This window comes from Mauremys mutica, chromosome 8 (genome assembly GCF_020497125.1).
Source record: "Mauremys mutica isolate MM-2020 ecotype Southern chromosome 8, ASM2049712v1, whole genome shotgun sequence".
NCBI lineage: Eukaryota > Metazoa > Chordata > Testudines > Geoemydidae > Mauremys > Mauremys mutica.
The window spans coordinates 15068739-15087669 of NC_059079.1; the positions used below are offsets into that span (position 1 = coordinate 15068739).

General features: G+C 43.6%; 1 protein-coding gene across 6 annotated transcripts in view; it reads left to right on the forward strand.

Annotated features, from left to right (window-relative positions):
- Positions 1–18931, forward strand: part of FGGY (FGGY carbohydrate kinase domain containing) — a 372408-nt gene that overhangs the window by 151508 nt on the left and 201969 nt on the right. The window contains exon 1 of one of the 6 annotated variants that reach the window (XM_045026485.1): positions 12754–12879. The exons of the other annotated variants lie outside the window; for them this stretch is intronic. The gene's annotated coding sequence lies outside the window, so the exon portion shown is untranslated. Of the gene's footprint in view, positions 1–12753; positions 12880–18931 lie in introns of those variants that run through there. 6 annotated transcript variants of the gene reach the window in all.

Consider the following 18931-nt stretch of genomic DNA (forward strand, 5'->3'; position numbering starts at 1 on the left):
CCCAGGGTTGAGGACGATAACAATAACATGTCTATCAGGCAACACATACAAGAGAAATTCCTCTTAGATAAAGTAACCTTTTTGTGTGAAGGAAAATACTTGAAATTTTTTATTTTTGTGGAGGTTTTTCTTGTAGTCTGTGGTACTTGTTCTAGACAAATGTTTATATACAGCCTGCTGTTCAGTGTGTGTAATGCTTCCCCCACTGTGCCTAATCCAAAGTGACTATAAATCTGCTACAGGTGCCACTTACGAGACTCAGTTGTTTAGCCCAAGGTGCAGAGGCTAAAACTTTAGTTCCAGATGCCCTGAGTTCAGCCCTTTGAGGGGGGAACATTTTTCTGGATTTTAATATTCTGAAATTTGAAATGTTGTTTAAATTTCAAAATGTAAAATATTCCAATCAGATCTGTTTCTTATGTTTGCTAAAAATTTACTGGCGCAAGTTCTGCCTGATGATTTAGTAAATATTTTTTACAAGAAGTGATGCATGCACAGTAATGCCAACGGGTCTATAAAGGAGAATTTGGATGGAGCTCTTTCTCTTCATCCGCATATTGTACCAAAACTAGTGTAACAGCTCCTTCTTCTCAGTAAGATGTAAGGTCGTCTTTTAGTAAAGCTTAGTGTTGACCAAATGCTTCTTAGATGGTCATTGTTTTTAGAAAAAAAGTGAAAACAAAATAGCTTTAGTTGAAATCGTTAGCCCACGCTTGATTTAAGAGCCATATAATAAGCTACACAGGAGAGGAGAAACTGAGCAATCTCCAGCCATGGCCGCATCCAGTTAGATAGACTCTAATATCTGCTGGAAGAGGTTGAGGTCGTATTTTATGAAACTCATGCTTTAGCTATTGCCAAATATGACAGTCGTGGTGTTGTTTTCAATCCTTCTTTACTACTTCAGGTTTCTGAGGTGATGTTTTCTCCCTTCCTTAATATATCAAGTTTACTGATGTCTGTAGTCTGCATTTGGATCTCCGCTATTCCACATAATTCTTTGCTGCATCCTTTGAAGTGCTGCTGAAGCTGATAGAAAGCACAGTGGAGCCCATTTGAGTCCCCAAGTTGCTGGCTGCGGCTGCTCAGGAAAAAATCCAACCACCTTGCTGCTGCTGAGAGATGGTAAACCGGGGAAAAGCAACAGAGGAGGTGATGTGTGGAAGGGAATGTCATCCCCTTTAAAACTAGAGATGAGAACAGTGAAGGAAGTGCTGATCAGTGGCAGTTGCGAGAGTAGACGTTCTTTCCTTTCATTTATGAAGCAACGTAGATTGAGAGCTCTTTAGGGGCAGCGATCATCTTTGTTCTGCATTTGTACAGCACCTACCACAATGGGGTCCTGGTCAATGACTGGGGATGCCATATAGTGCTGCAAAACCAGTAATAAATAGTAATGTATATGCGATGTTAACTGGCATTTTTAAAGAAATCCATTTTCCCTTGGCTTACCAAAGGAAGCTCTAGCAGGAAATAAAGAATGCTCTCGGCCTGTGACTGGGCATTATGTTCCACTGTTGGGCATTTTTGCAAGTTATAGGGCCATTATTTTCTATTTCTGATCTTGAACTCCTATATATGCTAATAAATAATATGGAGTACAAAATAGATCTATTGATGGAGAAGGATATTTGTAGGTCAAATAATTCTCATGTTATTTTGATGCCCAACAAGCACTGTAAGCAAGGAAAATGTGCAAACACTTATCATTCGTATAAACAGCACTGATGGAGTTGCCTAACCAGCCTTGCCATTCTCCCTACTTTCAAAATTAATCAGATTTAAAGTATCCTAAAATAAAGAATAGCAGCAATTTATTTCCTTCCTCAACATTTTCCCCTCCTTCATTACCACGCTTCCCAGCTATGGTTAAAACAAAACACCAAGAAAAATATTTGCTGTATTTATGAAATTTTTGTCTGCACTTTCATTTTTTCAGACTGATCATTGCATTAAGAAGCTGAGTAAAGCCGTTATGGTTTTATCATTGCTTCAGAAAGAAAAGCTGTATGATCCAGAGATTAGCTTCTGGAATGTGATTCTGAAGAATGCTTAAAGCATTTTTCTTCTGCTGCTTGTGCCTGATGCTGGAAGAAGCTCTGAATTTGTGGCTGTCTTGTATCAGGTCAAAGTGCCTTTAACTTTTGCACGTATGATGTAGTTTATTTTTCATAACTAAAAGTATTTTAAATAGTTGATAGCATTTGCTCTACATTGATTTGTAAGAAGACTGTTTGCTTGTCGACTCAAAGCAAGAATGCGAGCGGGAAAGAATAAATTGTATGTACGTTGGTCAGTTTGTGCTTGATTACCATAATTGTCCTGATCAATAAATGGTCTTGATGTTAACACAAAGTCAAGAAGCTAAAAAGATCCACTCAGTATTACAGTTCTTATATGGAGCTCAGCAATGAGCTTGAGCAGATGTAACATTCACCAGTTAACTTCTCCTCCTTATTATTCTCCTCACCACCCTTTCCAGGATGCCACATCCGGGACCCCACCTCAGCTGTTTGTACTGCTCTGGCAACTGTAAAGCTAGCAGAATCAGCTCCCTGAATCCTTTGCTGGCGTACAAGTACCCTGGTGTGCAACCACCTCTTCCCAGTGTCCAGGACAGGGAATATTCTCTGGTGAAAGCAGGCATATCCAGGGGGTTCCTATGCCATTACAATCCCTGGTTTCTGGATCAGGCCCTTGGGGCCATGGGCATCTCAATGTACAATAACCATAAGGTTGCTCTTATTTACATCAGAGACTAGCCTAGCCCTAGGATTAGGTGAGTGTTATGATAGCTTACTACTGCAAGTGTCTCCTCCTTTCCCCTGGTCTTGCATCAAGACCAGAGGATCTGACCCTGTGTTCTTAGTTCCTTTCCCATATATAAATTCTGATTCTTCTCTCTTATACAACAGTGTAAATCCAATGAAATTTCATCAGTATAAGTGAGATCAGAATTGAGCCTATAGCATTTAAAACTGCTTTTAAAATGCCCTAGAATTAACATCCCATATTTGCCACCAGGCTCCCAAGCAATACAGTCAAGCTGGAAAATAGGTTTTGTTAAATTCATCTCAGATTAAGCGGAATTTCCTGGATCCACAAATTACTTCCGACTAGGCTTTCTGTAATTGTAGTATTTAATGTCCTTAGGACTGCAGTATTTTGCTGTGACCTCTTACTATTTCTCTCTTATTTAGAAATGTATTATAGGTAACAGGTTGTAAAATTTCATATATACAAAACAGATCCAATGAAAGTTTGTAATATCTGAATATTCTTAAATGCAACAATAAAACAAAATAAAAAACAGAGCCTCCAGCTCTTTCTCTTGTAGCCTTTTCCTTGACATGTTTTGGAGAAAACTTGGCCTAAACTTAGGAGGAAACCCCATAATTGTCCCTTAAAAGTTGAATTGCATCAGTGTAGATAAGACACAAGGCCAAATTCTGCATTGGTGTAACTCCATCAGCTTCGGTGATGTTACACCACAAATGTATCTGGCCTGTGGTATACAACTAGTCCCCTTGAGGCAGGACTCTTGGAAGCAGGACTGTATTTTAATTATAAACAGACAATTTGTTTTGGATTGAATACAGAGCATGAAAATGTAACTGCTATAGGCACTAACTACATATATGGATATATTATCCCTGTATCTCTAGTGCTCTTTAGTTTAGTTGTCCAGGTTTTGCAGGTGGCTAAATGACCTTACATGCTTTTTTTTTTTTTCTCAATGTCTGAATGAGCCCCAGTTGTATTTAAGATTACACAAAATTATAGTGCTGGCTGAAGCCTTTTGTTGTACATCTTGCAATCAATTTAGTAGAAGAGCAGTTTATTGTTTGCAAGGATGCTGTATATTTCAGTTAACCACCTAATCGCTGGAAGAATTTTTTTTTTTTTGCAAGCTAACAGATGTTGTTGAACCTCTGACTGGAGACTCTGTTCACAAGTGTCTGAATACAAAAAGGCATCACAGGAAAGGCATGATCTGCTTTAAAGGGGGGAAAAAGTCCCACAGTCATTAAAGCTGTTAGAACACTACTTGAAATGCGTTAAAGCCATCTTCAACCTCTTTTGATGTTGATCAGATTTTGAAATCAAACAGTGGGGGAAATGTGTAGAGTAGCTGTGAGGTAGGAAACTTCCTCCAAAAAATTAGGAAATGAAGAGAGCCGGTCCATATATATCATTTGTAGAGGATATGTTTGAGGGAGATGGCAAGATCTTTGGATACTTTTTCATTACTGACAGGTTGTTAGTACATTGTATGGTAGCTCAAAACCAAAAAGAATATACTCCTTAGCATATGCACAATGTGTCTCAGGTGGCATCTGATCAGGATTCATCCCTGAATTTGCTCCGCTGGTTGGATCATTAGCTTCCCCGGCCCAGGCCAGGTACTAAGGGGAATGTGACATGAATGCTGATCCATGTCCCCCAATGAAATTACTGACACGAGCTGGACACAATTTGTGGTACAGTCCTGGCAAAATTTTGGATGAAAGTATTTACTGTCTTTTGTGGTTTTTAGCGTATTGTGAAATGTAAAGAGCTCAATAGATTTTCAGAGCTTGGTTTATGAAATCAACTTCCAGCTCAACAGCTTGCAAAAATGTTGCAAATCAGAGCCAAGTGCAAATTTATAATATGATGTATAAAGAGACACAAACCAGGCGACTTGGGAATGAAATGGCAGGAGACTTAAGCACACTGGTTTGATATCCAGAAGTTGCATGGGAATCTGTAGATTCACCATCCCATGATTCATTTTAGCACTGGGAGACAAGCTGAGCAAGTTTAATATCTCTCTGAAAAATTCCTATAGGAAATGCCCTTTTCCCCCGGTGGTGCATTCCTCATAGTTTACAATTCCACTTAAAATTCCCTTAGTTGTCTTTATTAAAGCCATCAATTGTTATTACTTCCCTCTTTTTTGCCTGTCTGTATGAATAGTTCAAGCCTAGGGACACAGGAGGGGTCTGATGCTAGGTGCTCCCCAACCTCAACCTGATATATCAGGACTAGCCCGCTTCCTAGGATTAGGTCCATAATAACCCCAGACTCTGCAGGTTGTTTCACAAGCTGCCTAAGTAAGCAATTCTCCATGACCCTTTATGCATCCTTTCTTCTCTTTAATTTTTGCCTGATTGTTATCCCAATCAATAGCTAAGTAATTGAAATTCTTTATGATCAAGGACCTAGTCTTTTTACAGGCATAACTTATCAGGAAAAGAATTTTCTTATCTGCTTTCCTTCTTTTTGCAATCGCATTGGTTTTATGTCAGTTGTACATGTATATAAGAATACATAGCAAGGTTGTAGATAATCATGTATACAAAACCAATTATCAAAAATTACATCACGCATACAAGACATTTCTTTTCATATATACAGACCCTGGATTATTCACTTCCCTGCTAGATCTGAAAAGACTCTTGAGACAGTGGGCCAGATGCTTAGCACCACTCTACCTGCTTCCAGTGACGCAAAGCAATTCTATAGCCAGTTTTACCAGCCCCTTGAAGATTCCACCTCTGTTGGGGAACATGTGGTTAGTGTAGCGTTGTGTTAGTGGTACTGTCTCTGCCATCCTTAGCCCCTGGCTCAGGGGTGTGGCTGAGGGAAATGTGCATGGCTGGGTGGTAGTCCATGTGCCTTGGGAGTCCCTGATTGCCAGAACAGCTCTCAAACTGCTTTAATTTGTGCTGACAAATGGAGACTAGTCCTAGGACCTGGGGTCCTATGATGGGGTTTACAGACCCCTCACTAACATTAAAGGAGTGGTGGAATAGTCCTGGGCCAAGGAGGCTCTGCAGCTGCCAGGCTGGTTCCCTGTGGAGGACCTGCTTAAAAGGGGAGCTCTGGCAGTCAAGTGGGGGTAAGAGTAAGGGAGAGACTGGCTGCAAGAAGGCAGGCAGGTAGTAGCTGCTGAAGCAGAGCCATCTATGGGGGAAGACCAGGACTGAGTAAGACTCATCTGGGAGAGTGGGGAACTGATCCCACCCCCTTTCCCTCTTCTCTTTGACTAGGGGGAACAACTGGACTCTGGGAGTGAGCTTGGAAGCTACCTTCCCCCTCTCACGCAACCTACTAGGGCTCTAAATTACTGAGACTGTGGAAGGAGAAGGCTGGGCCCACATCCCCAAACTGAAGGGAAACAGGGAAGGTAGGAAGAGGCTGATCTGGAGTAGGAGCCAGAGGGGTCTAAGCCAAGGACTTTATTTTTACAGTGGAAACCTCTATACCAAGCTGCTGCTGCACCCTCTGTAACTCTCACTCAGCCTCCTCAACTCCTCCCCCCTCCTTCCTGTTTCCTGTCCTTTTAGACTCCCAACAGCCAGTGCTCCCAGTTCTAATAATTACAAGCACATCTAAACACCACACTCCTTGCATCTCTCTCCTTGATCCTGGACCGGGACGCAGTGAAGGAGGGCCCAGGTCCTCCTACCCTTCCCTAGTCCCCCCAGCCATCTGAGAGATCCCGGAGGACTCTGGCCCCAGCGTGAAGCCTGCTATAGGGCGATAAACGTGTCTTAAAGTGATAAACGTGTCTTGCACATCCCCACCTATCCTCTGGTCTTGCACTGAGCACAGTCTGGTCAGACTGGATGATCTTGTCTAGTGAGTGTATTTGAGAACTGCGGACGTGAATGGCTAGATAGCTAGAAGGTGTACTTCCTTCATCTGTGCCTAAATGCTGATATTGTTTTCCAGTTATTCATTTCTGATAAAGGCTCAGATCCTGAAAATACTCCCTCCTATGGAACTCCCCATTGACTGCTAAGTCAGGTCCAAAGACAGCCTTTCCATCAGAGCTTCTGTGGGCAATTTGCTCAGCTATTCTGCATATGATTTTATTACTGATACATAAAAACACATACATGCATGCACATATGTGCTCCTGCAATGATGGTCCATTGACACGGAACTATGGGCATGATCTTGCATATAGTCAGTGGAAGTTTTAGTACTGATTTCAGTGAGACCAGGGTTGGACTCTTAATCCCCAACTTTTCCTCAAGCACACAGGAGTTTTCATTCTCTCTTTTCCTTCTAGAATAAGTCATTTATCTCTATCCTACCTTTGACCTCCCTCTTTGATTGCAGTTAATGGAATTGTCACCTTTATGTACTCATGTTCCATTTCTCAACCTGTCTGGACTTTGGCCTCCAAAGGTCACCACTGCTAGTGAAGTAATATGATTAAGTGAGTCTTTTTAGACAGATTTATGCAAAGAGTTTCGTCTCCAGCAAATGTCACATCTAGTCTAGTTCTGTAAAAGAGAATATTTCAAAGATGCCAACTGTCATTGGAAAACACTAAATTGTTCTACAGCACTGGTTAAAAAGACTATGGAACAGATCACACTAAGGCTGCTTTACGCCACCTAAGGATCTGGCACTACTGCTTACAACAGTATTTTTTAAATAAGGAAACAAAGAAAATGGAACTTTTCTTCTACATTACAAAGAAGAGCTTTCACTAGTTACCATGTAATTAAAAGGAAAAGTGATGTATTTTAAGAGTGCCTATCGGGGAGGGCATGGATCAGCATTCATGTCGCACTCCTTGTTTAGTACCCATCCCAGGCTGGGAAAGCTAATGATCTAACCAGCGGACCAAATTCGGTGATGAATCCTGGTCGTGTGCCACCTAAGGCACATTGCACATATGCTACGAAGTGCCTATCCATAATCCATGGAGGTTGGGGAGATTTTGAAAAGCAAAAGGTAAAACTTCTTGTTGTTGAAGTTTTTCTGTATTATACCAGGTGGTAACATTTGAAATAAAACAAAGGAAAATTCAATTGTCTTGCATACCTTGCAATACACTAGATGGTACCTTACCAGGGACGGCTCTAGGCATTTTGCCGCCCCAAGCATGGCAGGCAGGCTGCCTTCGGTGGCTTGCCTGCGGGAGGTCTGCTGGTCCCGCGGCTTCGGCAAACCTCCCACAGGTGTGCCTGTGGGAGGTCTGCCAAAGCCGCAGGACCAGCGGACCCTCCGCAGGCATGCCACCGAAGGCAGCCTGCCTGCTGCTCCCGCGGTGACTGGCAGAGCGCCCCCCGCGGCATGCCGCCCCAAGCACGCGCTTGGCGTGCTGGGGCCTGGAGCCGCCCCTGTACCTTACAGAGCAAAGAAGCAAATATCTACAGTATATTTTATGACTTTATAGTTATGTTTTGAGATTCTAGAAGGTTCAATGCACACACGACTGTGCTTGCTGGGTTTGACATGAAACAAAAATATAATAATATTCTGCACTGATACAACACCTCCCAACCTCGGATCTCAAGATATGTTTAAAACAGTAATTCCTTAAGCCTCATAACACCCTCAGTGTTGTCACCTCTTGTGATTTTATTGTGAGCCTCACAATATTTGGTGTTTTACTTAAAGCTGCAGAACCTGGAGTTATGTAACTATGTGAGAACCACAGCTTTCATTTTTAAAATGTATGTTTTTAGCCCTCCTGATTTTGGAGAAAAGCTTGAAAATGTGACTCAAATACACCCTAAAGGCATGGAAATAAGACAAATAAACCCAGAATCTGTTTTATAAAAATCACATGATTTGTAAGCCAATCTCATGATATTTTTAGGCTTGCGTATGATGGTTGAATGCTTGATGTTGCCAATACTGCACACCAGAGGTGAAGATATTGTTATCTCTATTTTATATATTGGCTAGCAGCCAAACTTTCAAAAGTGGTCACAATTCTGGGTGCCTCCATTTTTTTGGGTGCCCAACGTGAGTGTCAGGGTTCCCTCCCCACCCTGAACTTTAGGGTACAGATGTGGGGACCTGCATGAAGACCCCCAAGCTTATTTTTACCAGTTTAGGTTAAAAACTCCCCAAGACACAGACCCTTCCTTGTACCTTGGATTAGGTAATGCTGCCACCACCAAGTGATTTAAACAAACATTTAGGGATGGCCACTTGGAGCCCTACCTTCCCCAAATATCCCCCCAAGCTCCTAAACCCCTTTTCCTGGGCAGGCTTGAGAATAATTCCCCAAGCCCCTACACCCCCTTTCCTGGGCAGGCTTGAGAATATATCCTCACCAATTGGTACAGGTGAACAGAGACCCAAACCCTTGGATCTTAAAACAATGAAAAATTAACCAGGTTCTTAAAAGAAGAATTTTAATTAAAGAAAAGGTAAAAGAATTACCTCTGTAAAATCGGGATGGTAAATAATTTACAGAATAACAAAAGACTCTAGAACATAGAGGATCTCCCCTCTAGGCAAAACCTTAACATTACAAATCCAGGGATAACCTCCCTCTAGACAAGGAAAACCACAAGCCAAAATAAAAGTAAGCTAACACATTTCCTTATTATTACTTACTAATTCTAATTGAGTTGGATTGCTTGCCTTCTTGATCTGTCTCTGGCCAAAGCCACATGGGACAGACAGAACAAAAGCCTCCCCCCTACCCCCCCAGATTTGAAAGTATCTTGTCTCCTTATTGGTCCTTTCGGTCAGGTGCCAGCCAGGTACTTGAGCTTCTTAACCCTTTACAGGTAAAAGGATTTTGTGCCTCTGGCCAGGCGAGATTTTACAGTACTGTATACAGAAAGGTGGTTACCCTTCCCTTTATATTTATGACAGTGAGATACCTGGATGTCTGAAACTGGGCACCCAGCAAATGGAGACACAGAGAATCAGTGGCGGCTCTTGAAAATATTAGTCTGTCTTTGTTTCATTAGCAATGAGTGATACAGCAGTAGGAGCTGGAGGAAAGAGATCTTTATTAACGACACTAGGAAGCCAGTATTCCATGCTGATAGTGTGTGTGTGTGTGTGTGTTAGCAGCCTGACCTCAGCTTGCACTCCTGGGACCCTGGTGGCACATTAAACTCAGTTAGGTTTGCCAGGAGTCTGGTTTTTGACAGGAACACCCAGTCGAAAAGGCGGCTCCGATCAGCAGTGCTGGCCGGGCTGTTAAAAGTCTGGTCGTCGGTGCTGCGGGGTTAAGGCAGGCTCGCCCTATCTGTCCTGGCACTGCGCTGTGCCCTGAAAGTGGCCAGCAGGTCCAGCTACTAGATGGCGGGGCCACAGGGCTCTGCATGCTGCCCCCACCCTGAGCCCCGGCTCTACATTTCCATTGGCTGGGTGGGCAGTGTCCGCGGGCGAGAGCAGTGCACAGAGCTTCCTGGGCTCCCCGCCTAGGAGACAGACTTCCTGGCTGCTTCCAGGGTGCAATGCAGAGCCAGGACAGGCAAGGAGTCTGCCTTAGTGCTGCTGACCAGGAGCCACCCAAAGTAAGCCCGTGCCCTAACCCTGAGACCCAACCCCCTGTCCCAGCCCTGAGCCCCCCCAAACCCAGAGCCCCCTCCTGTACCCCAAATACCTCATCCCCGATCCCATCCCAGAGCCTGCACCCCGACCCCCTGCCCCAGCCCAGAGTCCTCTCCCATGCCCTGAACTCCTCATCCCTGCCCCACCCCAGAGCCTGTACCCCCAGCCCAGAGCCCGTGCCCCCTCCTACACCCCAATGCCCACCTCAACCCATAGCCCCCTCCCGCACTCCGAATCCCTCGCTCCCACCCCCCCAGCCTGGAACCCCCTCCTGCACCCCAAACCCCTGATCCCCATCCCCACCCGAGAGCCTGCATTCCCAGCTGGAACCCTCTCCCCCTCCTGCACCCCAACTCCCTGCCCCAGCCCGGAGCCTGCTCCCTCACCCTGAACCCATCATTTCTGGCTCCACCTTGGAGCCCGCTCCCCCAGTTAGAGCCCTCACCCCCTCCTGCACCCCAACCCCCACCCCAGCTCAGTGAAAGTGAGTGAGGGTGGGGGAGAACGAGCCACGGAGGGAGGGGGAATGTAGTGAGCATGGGGGCAGGGCCTCGGGGAAGGGGCAGGGCGAGGGTGTTTGGTTTTGTGTGGTTAAAAGGTTGGCAACCCTAAACTCAGTCCCTCCTGAAACCATCTCTCTCCAGTCCCACTTACCTTACCACATTAAATAGGGCTGAATGAAATTCAAAATTCCCTTTCTGTGGAAAATTCCAACATTTGTTCTCATTCGTGGAATGGAAATTCCAAAAAATTGAGATATAGAAATGTTGAAATTTTTTTTCAAGATTTTTCATTGAAACAAAATCTTGTGACATTACCAAAATCAAAGTGTTTAGTTTTTGTTTGTCACACTGACCTGATTTGTTTTGAATCAATTCAGTATTAAACTGAATTTTCCCATTGTGGCACATTGCCTCATTTTAGAAGCCCGGTGGCCCTGTTCTCCCTTATGCGGTAGATATCCCGGCTGGACTACATCTCCCATGAGCACCACACAGAACTTGATCAGAGGGAAATCTACATTGCATTATCGGAGATGTTGTCCTCCAGAGAGCACAGCCTGTAGGCAATAATGGGGATAAAAACTACAATTCCCATAAGGCAATGTGCTGATAAGGAAATGCAGTTTGACGTTTTATTGAACTTAATCAAAACAAAATGTTTTGGGCCAGTTCAACAAAACTAAATATTTCAATTTGAGTCAAAATGATCCAAAATGCAATCATTCATTTAGATTTTTCCAATGGAAAATTGAAATTTTTGGGGCAAAATTTCCCACTGAAAATTATGATTTTGTGGAAACTGATTTTCTGTCAGAAAATCATTCTAATGGATAATTCCTGCCCAGTTCAAACATTAAATGACTAGCGAAGGTCACAAAGTAATTAATTGGCAAGATTGGGAATAGAACGCACAACTCCTGACAACTAACTATGGGCTCTAACCACATGACAACACTCATCTTTCCACGAGCAGGGTTCTTCTTGCAGTATTTGTGTCTCTGCGAAAATGAGAAAATTCTAGGAATTTTGTAAGAATGCCTCCTATTACAAGATTTCTTTCCAAAGAATATTCAGATAACAGAATGCATGTACTATGGCTACAGCTGCCCTTTGTTCCTTTTTTCAGGGAGCTCTCCCCATTTGGATAGTACAATCCTATCCCCATCTCTTAGGGGCATTAAAACAAACCTTAAACATACTCGGGATTGACCACTCATGACATTGTATTGCAACTTTTGACCCGCAGGGCAAAAGTCTCAACGATGGTAGCCCTCCACACGAGCACCAACCCACAGCTCACAGTCATGGTTTGCTGATTTTGGCTACTGTTATATATTTTTGGCCCGATGCTGACAATGCCCATTTCAGTGCCCGTTCCCTGGTTCAGAACTAGGCTTATATTTTGTTTCGTTGTGTTGATTTTTCTTTGAGTTGCTATATGGCTTCTGTGTTCACTAAGGGGGAAATACTGTCCAAGCTATCCCCAGAAATCCCCCTGGATTTCTGCAGTCTCATAAGGTTACAGGATTGTAGCTGCTGGCAGAATTTGGGCTGCATTATAATTTTTTCAGTAGTACTTTAAAACCTAGTTCTCCTCTTTGATTTTTTTTTTTAAATAAAAGAAAAATACGTCTCTCCTACCGAGACAAAAATACTTCTGTCATTTGAATTCTTGACAAGGTATAACACACACTTCTGTTTTATAGAGCAGTGCAGCTTGAGAGCTATTACGAACAGTCAGCAGATCCTTGTAAAAGAGTTCAAAATGAAGTACTATAACCAGGTCCAGAATGAAAAACGTACAGCTACGCCAGTCAGTACGGAGCTTGCTGAGTGCTCAAGCAGATTCAAAGAAAGCAGAGAGGAGCGTTTCAACCAGTTGTGGCTTACGTTCAATTAACCAATCAGAAAATGCATTACAAATGTGTTCCAGCCAAGAGAAGAACATGAGGCTTTCTGGCAACTGCTAGCAGTCAGGAAATTGCCCTGTGAGGAAAATTGTGGTTTCTTTAAACTGCTGTCTGCGTACCCACTGCTAGCTAATATAATATTTCAGTTTGGACACGTAAGTGACCACTGTTCTCCAATCCAAACAATGATTAGCTGTGTAGCAAAGTCGTAGATCACTAATGCATACAACTCAGGGTTTTCTTTAGGCAAACATGCATGGTAGGCCTTTTACTGTTGCTCTGCTCTTAGTTCAGACCAGTGAGCCTTCAGCTCTCCCAAGCTGAGGGCCCCTTTGGTACTTCTGGAGGCTTCCCTCTAAAAATGTGGTGATAATTTTTCTTTTTAAAGAAAGTCGAAATGTTCATGTTGTGATGATTAGATAGAAAATCCAATTACTTTGCAAACTCTGATGATGTTTTCTACCTGGTCTGTGTATCTACTCTGCATTCTTTTAGCACGCCCTTCGTGGTAGTATCGGGCACCACTTGGTGTCCTGAGACCCCAGTGTGACCGTCTCTGTTTTAGTGAATGATTCCATGGACTGTAAGGAGGTTTTATTTAGAAAATTGTCTGTTTTGTGCCTTCCTCATATAAAATGTTTCTGCTTTAAAAGGTATAAAATTCAGTTACTAGCAAGGGTAGCGGGAAGATTGCTTATCTGTGTGAATAACCACTGGAAATTATTCGAAGTGAAAAGGATTTTTGAAATCATGTGTGTGATCTGTTTATTTCTTGCATGTATGTTGCTCAGGTTGGAAAGTAAAATTAAACTAACGGTAGTTTGTTCTTAGCCATTTTCAGCATCCTGAGGTCCATGCACCTAGTGAGATGGTACAAGATGATTCAGGTTGTCGGTTCCCCCAAAATTGTTTTTACTGACATTTTCTTAAAACACGGCCTCCTTATTGGGTGTAATATAATTGAGAGTGGGCCTGATTCTGCGATGTATTGACTGCCCTCACTTCCCATTCAGTCAGAATCGAGAGTACTTGGAACCCCTCAGGAAGTGCTCCACATCTTCCAGGATTCGTCTCAGCATGTCTTTAACCGTCATAATATTTTTATTAACAAAATCTGATATCAGAGTAGTGCTTCATACTAAGTTACCCTCAACTTGTTCCTGAAGTGTAAATGGCGGCAGCCAGTTTTCAGCAGATAGGCACAAGAGATACGCACTTCTTTGCGGTTTTGCTTAGTGGATCATCCTGATCTTCGGGGAAGCTCCCAACAACATGTTGCTTGTATATTGGCTCTAGTGGGATTTTCTCTTTCTTCTGAAAAGTGGAAACATTTTGAGACACCTGGTTATCGGCATAGGAGCTGAAGGCTATTTAATAAAATTAACCTGAGAAGCCAGTGGCTGGAAACAGTTTAGGAGAAAGAAAATATAAGGGAGTGGGATGAGAGAGAGACCCTGTTGAAGAACTTAGAAAGGGCTGGGACTCAAAATTTCTCCCAGACTCCTAAAGGAGGTCAGTTGTTCCATCATACTTCAATTTTCCATCCTCCTGCATTCCCTGTCCTGTAAGACTGATCCTTCTAATTTAGTAAAATATAGTATTAAAACATTTTTAAAAGGGTTTTTCCAACACTTACACACACTGGGGTGTTGAGACAGAGCCCTTCTCTTTTCCCACAGCCTGGGGTGTACTCCTCTATTGGACAGCTGCCACTACTTGGGGATCTAAGAATTGGAGCAGAAATTTGTTGACAGGGTTAAAGGAGAGGGAACTAGAGCTACACCATGACTTTGAATATGGAGCCTCACTTGCTTCTGCAGTCCTCATCTGTGTTCTGTCCTGTGCTGCAACCAAATGCCAGAATGTTTTTGAAGAGATGATCTGTTAGAAAATTATGGTCATTTTGGACAAATAACTATCCATCCCCCAAATGAGTGATCTGTCCTCATCCGTCCTCATCCACTCCTCTCCTTGTGACTCCTCCGTAATCCCTTTGCTTCCACATCCTTCTTAACAGCTCCTTCCTTGCAAACCTACCACTGTTGGACCCATGTTCTCTCTGTGTTAGAGCTGGAGTTCTGATTCTGACCTATTTCTGAGCATCCTGAAATATTATGGAACAAGAAGAGAATGATTATACTATGGCAGGGCTGGCTCCAGGCACCAGCATTCCAAGCAGGTGCTTGGGGCGGCAATCTGCAAGGGGCGGCAGTCTGTGTGGTTTTTGCCCCCAACCAGCACACCGAATTGCCATCACAGACAGCGGGGGCAGTCCGTGTGCCATTAGGGCGGAGCCATTAGGGTGCGCCATTAGGGCGGAGCTAGGCCACAGGTATCTGGCCTCTCCAGCGGCTGGCTCTCCACTGAGCTTTGCAGCGGGGTTTTTCTACTTCCTGTCCTGCGCTATGACCTCTGGGGGGCGGGCGCAAGATCCACTGGCTCCGCCCACGTTGGTATTAGGGGAGGCTCGTTCCTCCACAGGGCTGTGGGGTATCTCACCACCTTGCTACAGGGTGTTTTTCTGTAGGGTTAAGAGTTACGGACGGGGGTGTCAGTGTTGTCATTCTCTTATCTCCAGCTCCCTTGAAAATTGTTCTGGGCTTTGTGCTACCAGAAGTTTTCTCTCCGGTTTCATCTGCTGAAGTGGGGAGAGCACCCAGGGTGATCACAAATAGCTTTGTCCGCCTCCCTGAGGACTTCAAAAGAGGAAGCAGACCTCCAGTGGTCTGACCCACATCTCCCACAGCTTCTCATTGAGAAAGGGAAGGCTGCATACAGGTCCCTGAAAATCTCTGAGGCGCACAAACTTACAAGCTTTGGGCTTTCCTCTCGGAGGTGTTCCGTGCTCTGTGGGAGAAGCCACAGAGCACGCAAGGCTGGAGGATTACTAAGGAGGGAAATCTCTTTATAGAATAGAGCGGGCCAAGGAGTGGGAGAAGAGAAGTTAAAAACCTTATTCAGTTCAGATAAGCATTTGAGGTTTGTCCATCACGGTTAGGGATTCTAGCATGCAGAGAGAGAGATGCAGACACATTCCATATGTACAGTGTGTCCCTTTATTTGATTTATGTGCTGAGTACGTGTTTCTCTTAAATTAGCCTAATGTGCAACCTTGCTTCTTCCTAAGTAGTTGTGACAGGAACTTCAAGGCCAGAGTGTTTAGAATTGCAGATTGTCTGGCAACCCAAATAAATGTTTAATCTTAATATGACAAATTACTTAAGGCTGTCACTCTTTCCAATTACTATGCAAGACTGAACGAGTACTGTATAGAAAACTTTGGATTTGACTACAGAAATATACTTGCTCCTGGGCTGAAAGTGTCTCAGCAGAAATGGTTTTCAGCATGTCTTTAAAAATTGATTTAACTGTTACATCTATTATTGGTCTTGGCTTTCCAGTATCTGCCATGGGTTATTATAGACAGTTGGTTCAGATGTTGTTTAAGTGGTGGAAGCTTGCTGGGAAATACAATGGATTTCAGCCAATATGCTAATTTTGCTATTTTGTCATTTTGTAGAATTGTGAACTCAGGGCAAATCATTTTATAATGATTTGCTGATGTAAATAAATTTACAGGGGAAATTCATCCCTGAGGTAACTAAGTTATTTCCACCGGAGTTATGCTAAGAATGAATTTAACCTATGATTCTTCTTCTTTCTCATGCCTATTATAAAAGAGAAGGGAATAAAAACACATATTAAAATTCAGGAATCTTGTAACTGCCTCACTGACATTGTTTTATCCCTCCTCCTGCATGGAGTAGGTTACAGTGATTGCACAGAAAGGTTCTTCTCAGTGCTGGTACTTACTAGCAGTAGGCTGCCCCATGTGGATCTATGCATTATTTAGAGTTCCTTATCTCCTGTTGGCTAGTCTCACAACTCTCATGGAGCATTCAGATTGTAACATTTCTTCTTTGACATGATAACTGCCAAACCAGCATCTCCAATCTTGGTTCCAAGCGCACCGTAATATCACATAGACTAGGTTTGATGGCCAGCCACACTGTAACAGCTTTTCTAAGCAAAGGTTGTGTCCTGGCATGGAGTGATCTTTGCCTTCTCTCTTCCTGCTGAGCCCTGTCCGCCGCTCCTTAGGTAGCAGCTTCCTGCTGTTTTTAAGGTTAAAGGGGAACAGGTAAAGACGTGCACTTTACACAGTGGCCAATGGGGTGTAGGGTAAGGCCCAGTGTGTTATTTCTTGCATGGGAAAAAGGATGGGGATGGGTAGCAGGCAGAGTGTGATGGAGAAGGGACCAGGAAATATGGAGCAAACAAGGCCAGATTAATCCAATACACACTCCTAGCCCTAAAATGTAATTGTCCTCTCTCTGGTCTTCATCTTTTAGTCTCAATGCACTGCTGCTGCTCAGGGATCAAAGGTTGCAAATCCCTGTCTTTTCTCAGAGCTATCCTTAGCCAGTTCTGTAGTTCCTACTCCACCCACAAGCTCTTCATTCTTGCCACTTTTCATGGGCACACCACTTCTCCACTGGGAACGTATGGGAAAGAGCAGTAGTTCCTCTCCTGGGACAACCAGCATAGCTGTGGCTGCTGTACATGCTAGCTGGCTGGTTGGCCAGGCAGCCACTACAAAGGGTGATCCTGCCCATCTGACTCCTCTCATTGATCTGGACACAGTGGTCAAGGAAAACAAACATGGGGGTGGATTTTAAGCAGCAGGCCACAACTTTATTAAATGTAAAGCGAGGAGGGGCGCTACCTATCCTGTCACCCAGACTCTCACATATCAGGCATTCTAACTAGTTCCAATTTGGGTGTTATAGGGCTTCTACCACATAACCCGTAACTTGGGGTGGACCCTCCATAGCTACCCCACCCCCTCCGCAGAAGGTATAAAAGGGGGAGACCTTGGCCACAATGTCTCCCCCATCACACATCAGTAAAATTCCAGGTCTTTTAGTTCTGGGAACTAAACTGTGCTGGAAACCGGTGCTGAACTAATATCCTTACCAAGTACTACCATTAATTACTAAATCCTATTCCTGTTTAACTCAACTTTGCCTCCAGAATGCTGCAACGAAGGTGAACAGACCAGGCCTGTGCCAATTTGCCCCCTACAGAATGAAAAAATTCCTTTCTGACTCCAAAATAGGTGATCGGTTAGACCTTCAACATCTGCAAACACAACTCTGAAGCTACCAGTATGGGGGAAGGGGCTGCTGAAAAAGAACAAAAGAAGACTCCACATGACCCAGGCTAGGGTTTAAATTAATGAAAGGGGAGAGTGAGGGACCATTCAGCTTTCCTCATCATCAGACTGGCCAATGAGTGGCTGGAGACTCAGGGGGGAGGGAGGGGCATGCCCCAGTGTGTGTTCTCCTACCCTTCCCAATGGCCCCATCACCAATGGCCCCATCAAGTTTTCCACCTATCGAGGTTGGTGGGTGGCACTGTTGTTGTTCTCCTGCTTTCCAGCTGTCTAATAGTCATCATTTATTGTTCCCTTGTTTATAAAAAGTCTTCAGTCATCCCGTCAGGCAACAGAAGTACTACCACCTGCCCAGTCACAGCTCACGAACAATGTATTGCAGATCTTTGAGGTGAACTGGTTGGAGACACCTCATAGGCTGAGATTTGTTCATCTGAACTGATCATTGAATTGTTGCAAATAGCAAATCGGTTAGTAGAGATCAGAGTGTGCTCTTGAATAATCCCAGCTCAGAAAAGAAGGGCAAAATTTGCACCTGTTATCATTATTATTTGTATTGTGGAAATGCCTCGCGCCTTAGTCATGGGCAAGGACTCTATTGTTCTAATAATTTGATCAAGGGCCTTCTCTTTGCATGCAAACTCAGGAGAAGAGCTTTAAGAAGGAGATCATCAGCATTCTGTTTCACTACAGATTGGTTTAATTATTCAGATATTAGCTTTATTTTTCATTTGGCAGAGTCTGATTTTTGTTGACATCTTGTCGTGCCAACATCTCTCAGCTGCTTGAGTGAGATTTCTCTGTAGCCAGTGGAGTTTGAAAAAAGGTCAATTACTGGATCCTTCTTGTCCTGATAGTTTGTTTTTTTAAATTATTTCAGTTATGATCAGTGTTGGCAATTCTTGTACATTTTCATTTTTTGCAGCTATGTTACTTTTCTGTTGCTTCAGTGATTGACTTGGATGATGTTGTATATTTCAGAATGGCTCTGTGGGCCAAATTTTGCAATTAGTTACTCTGGTATAAATCAG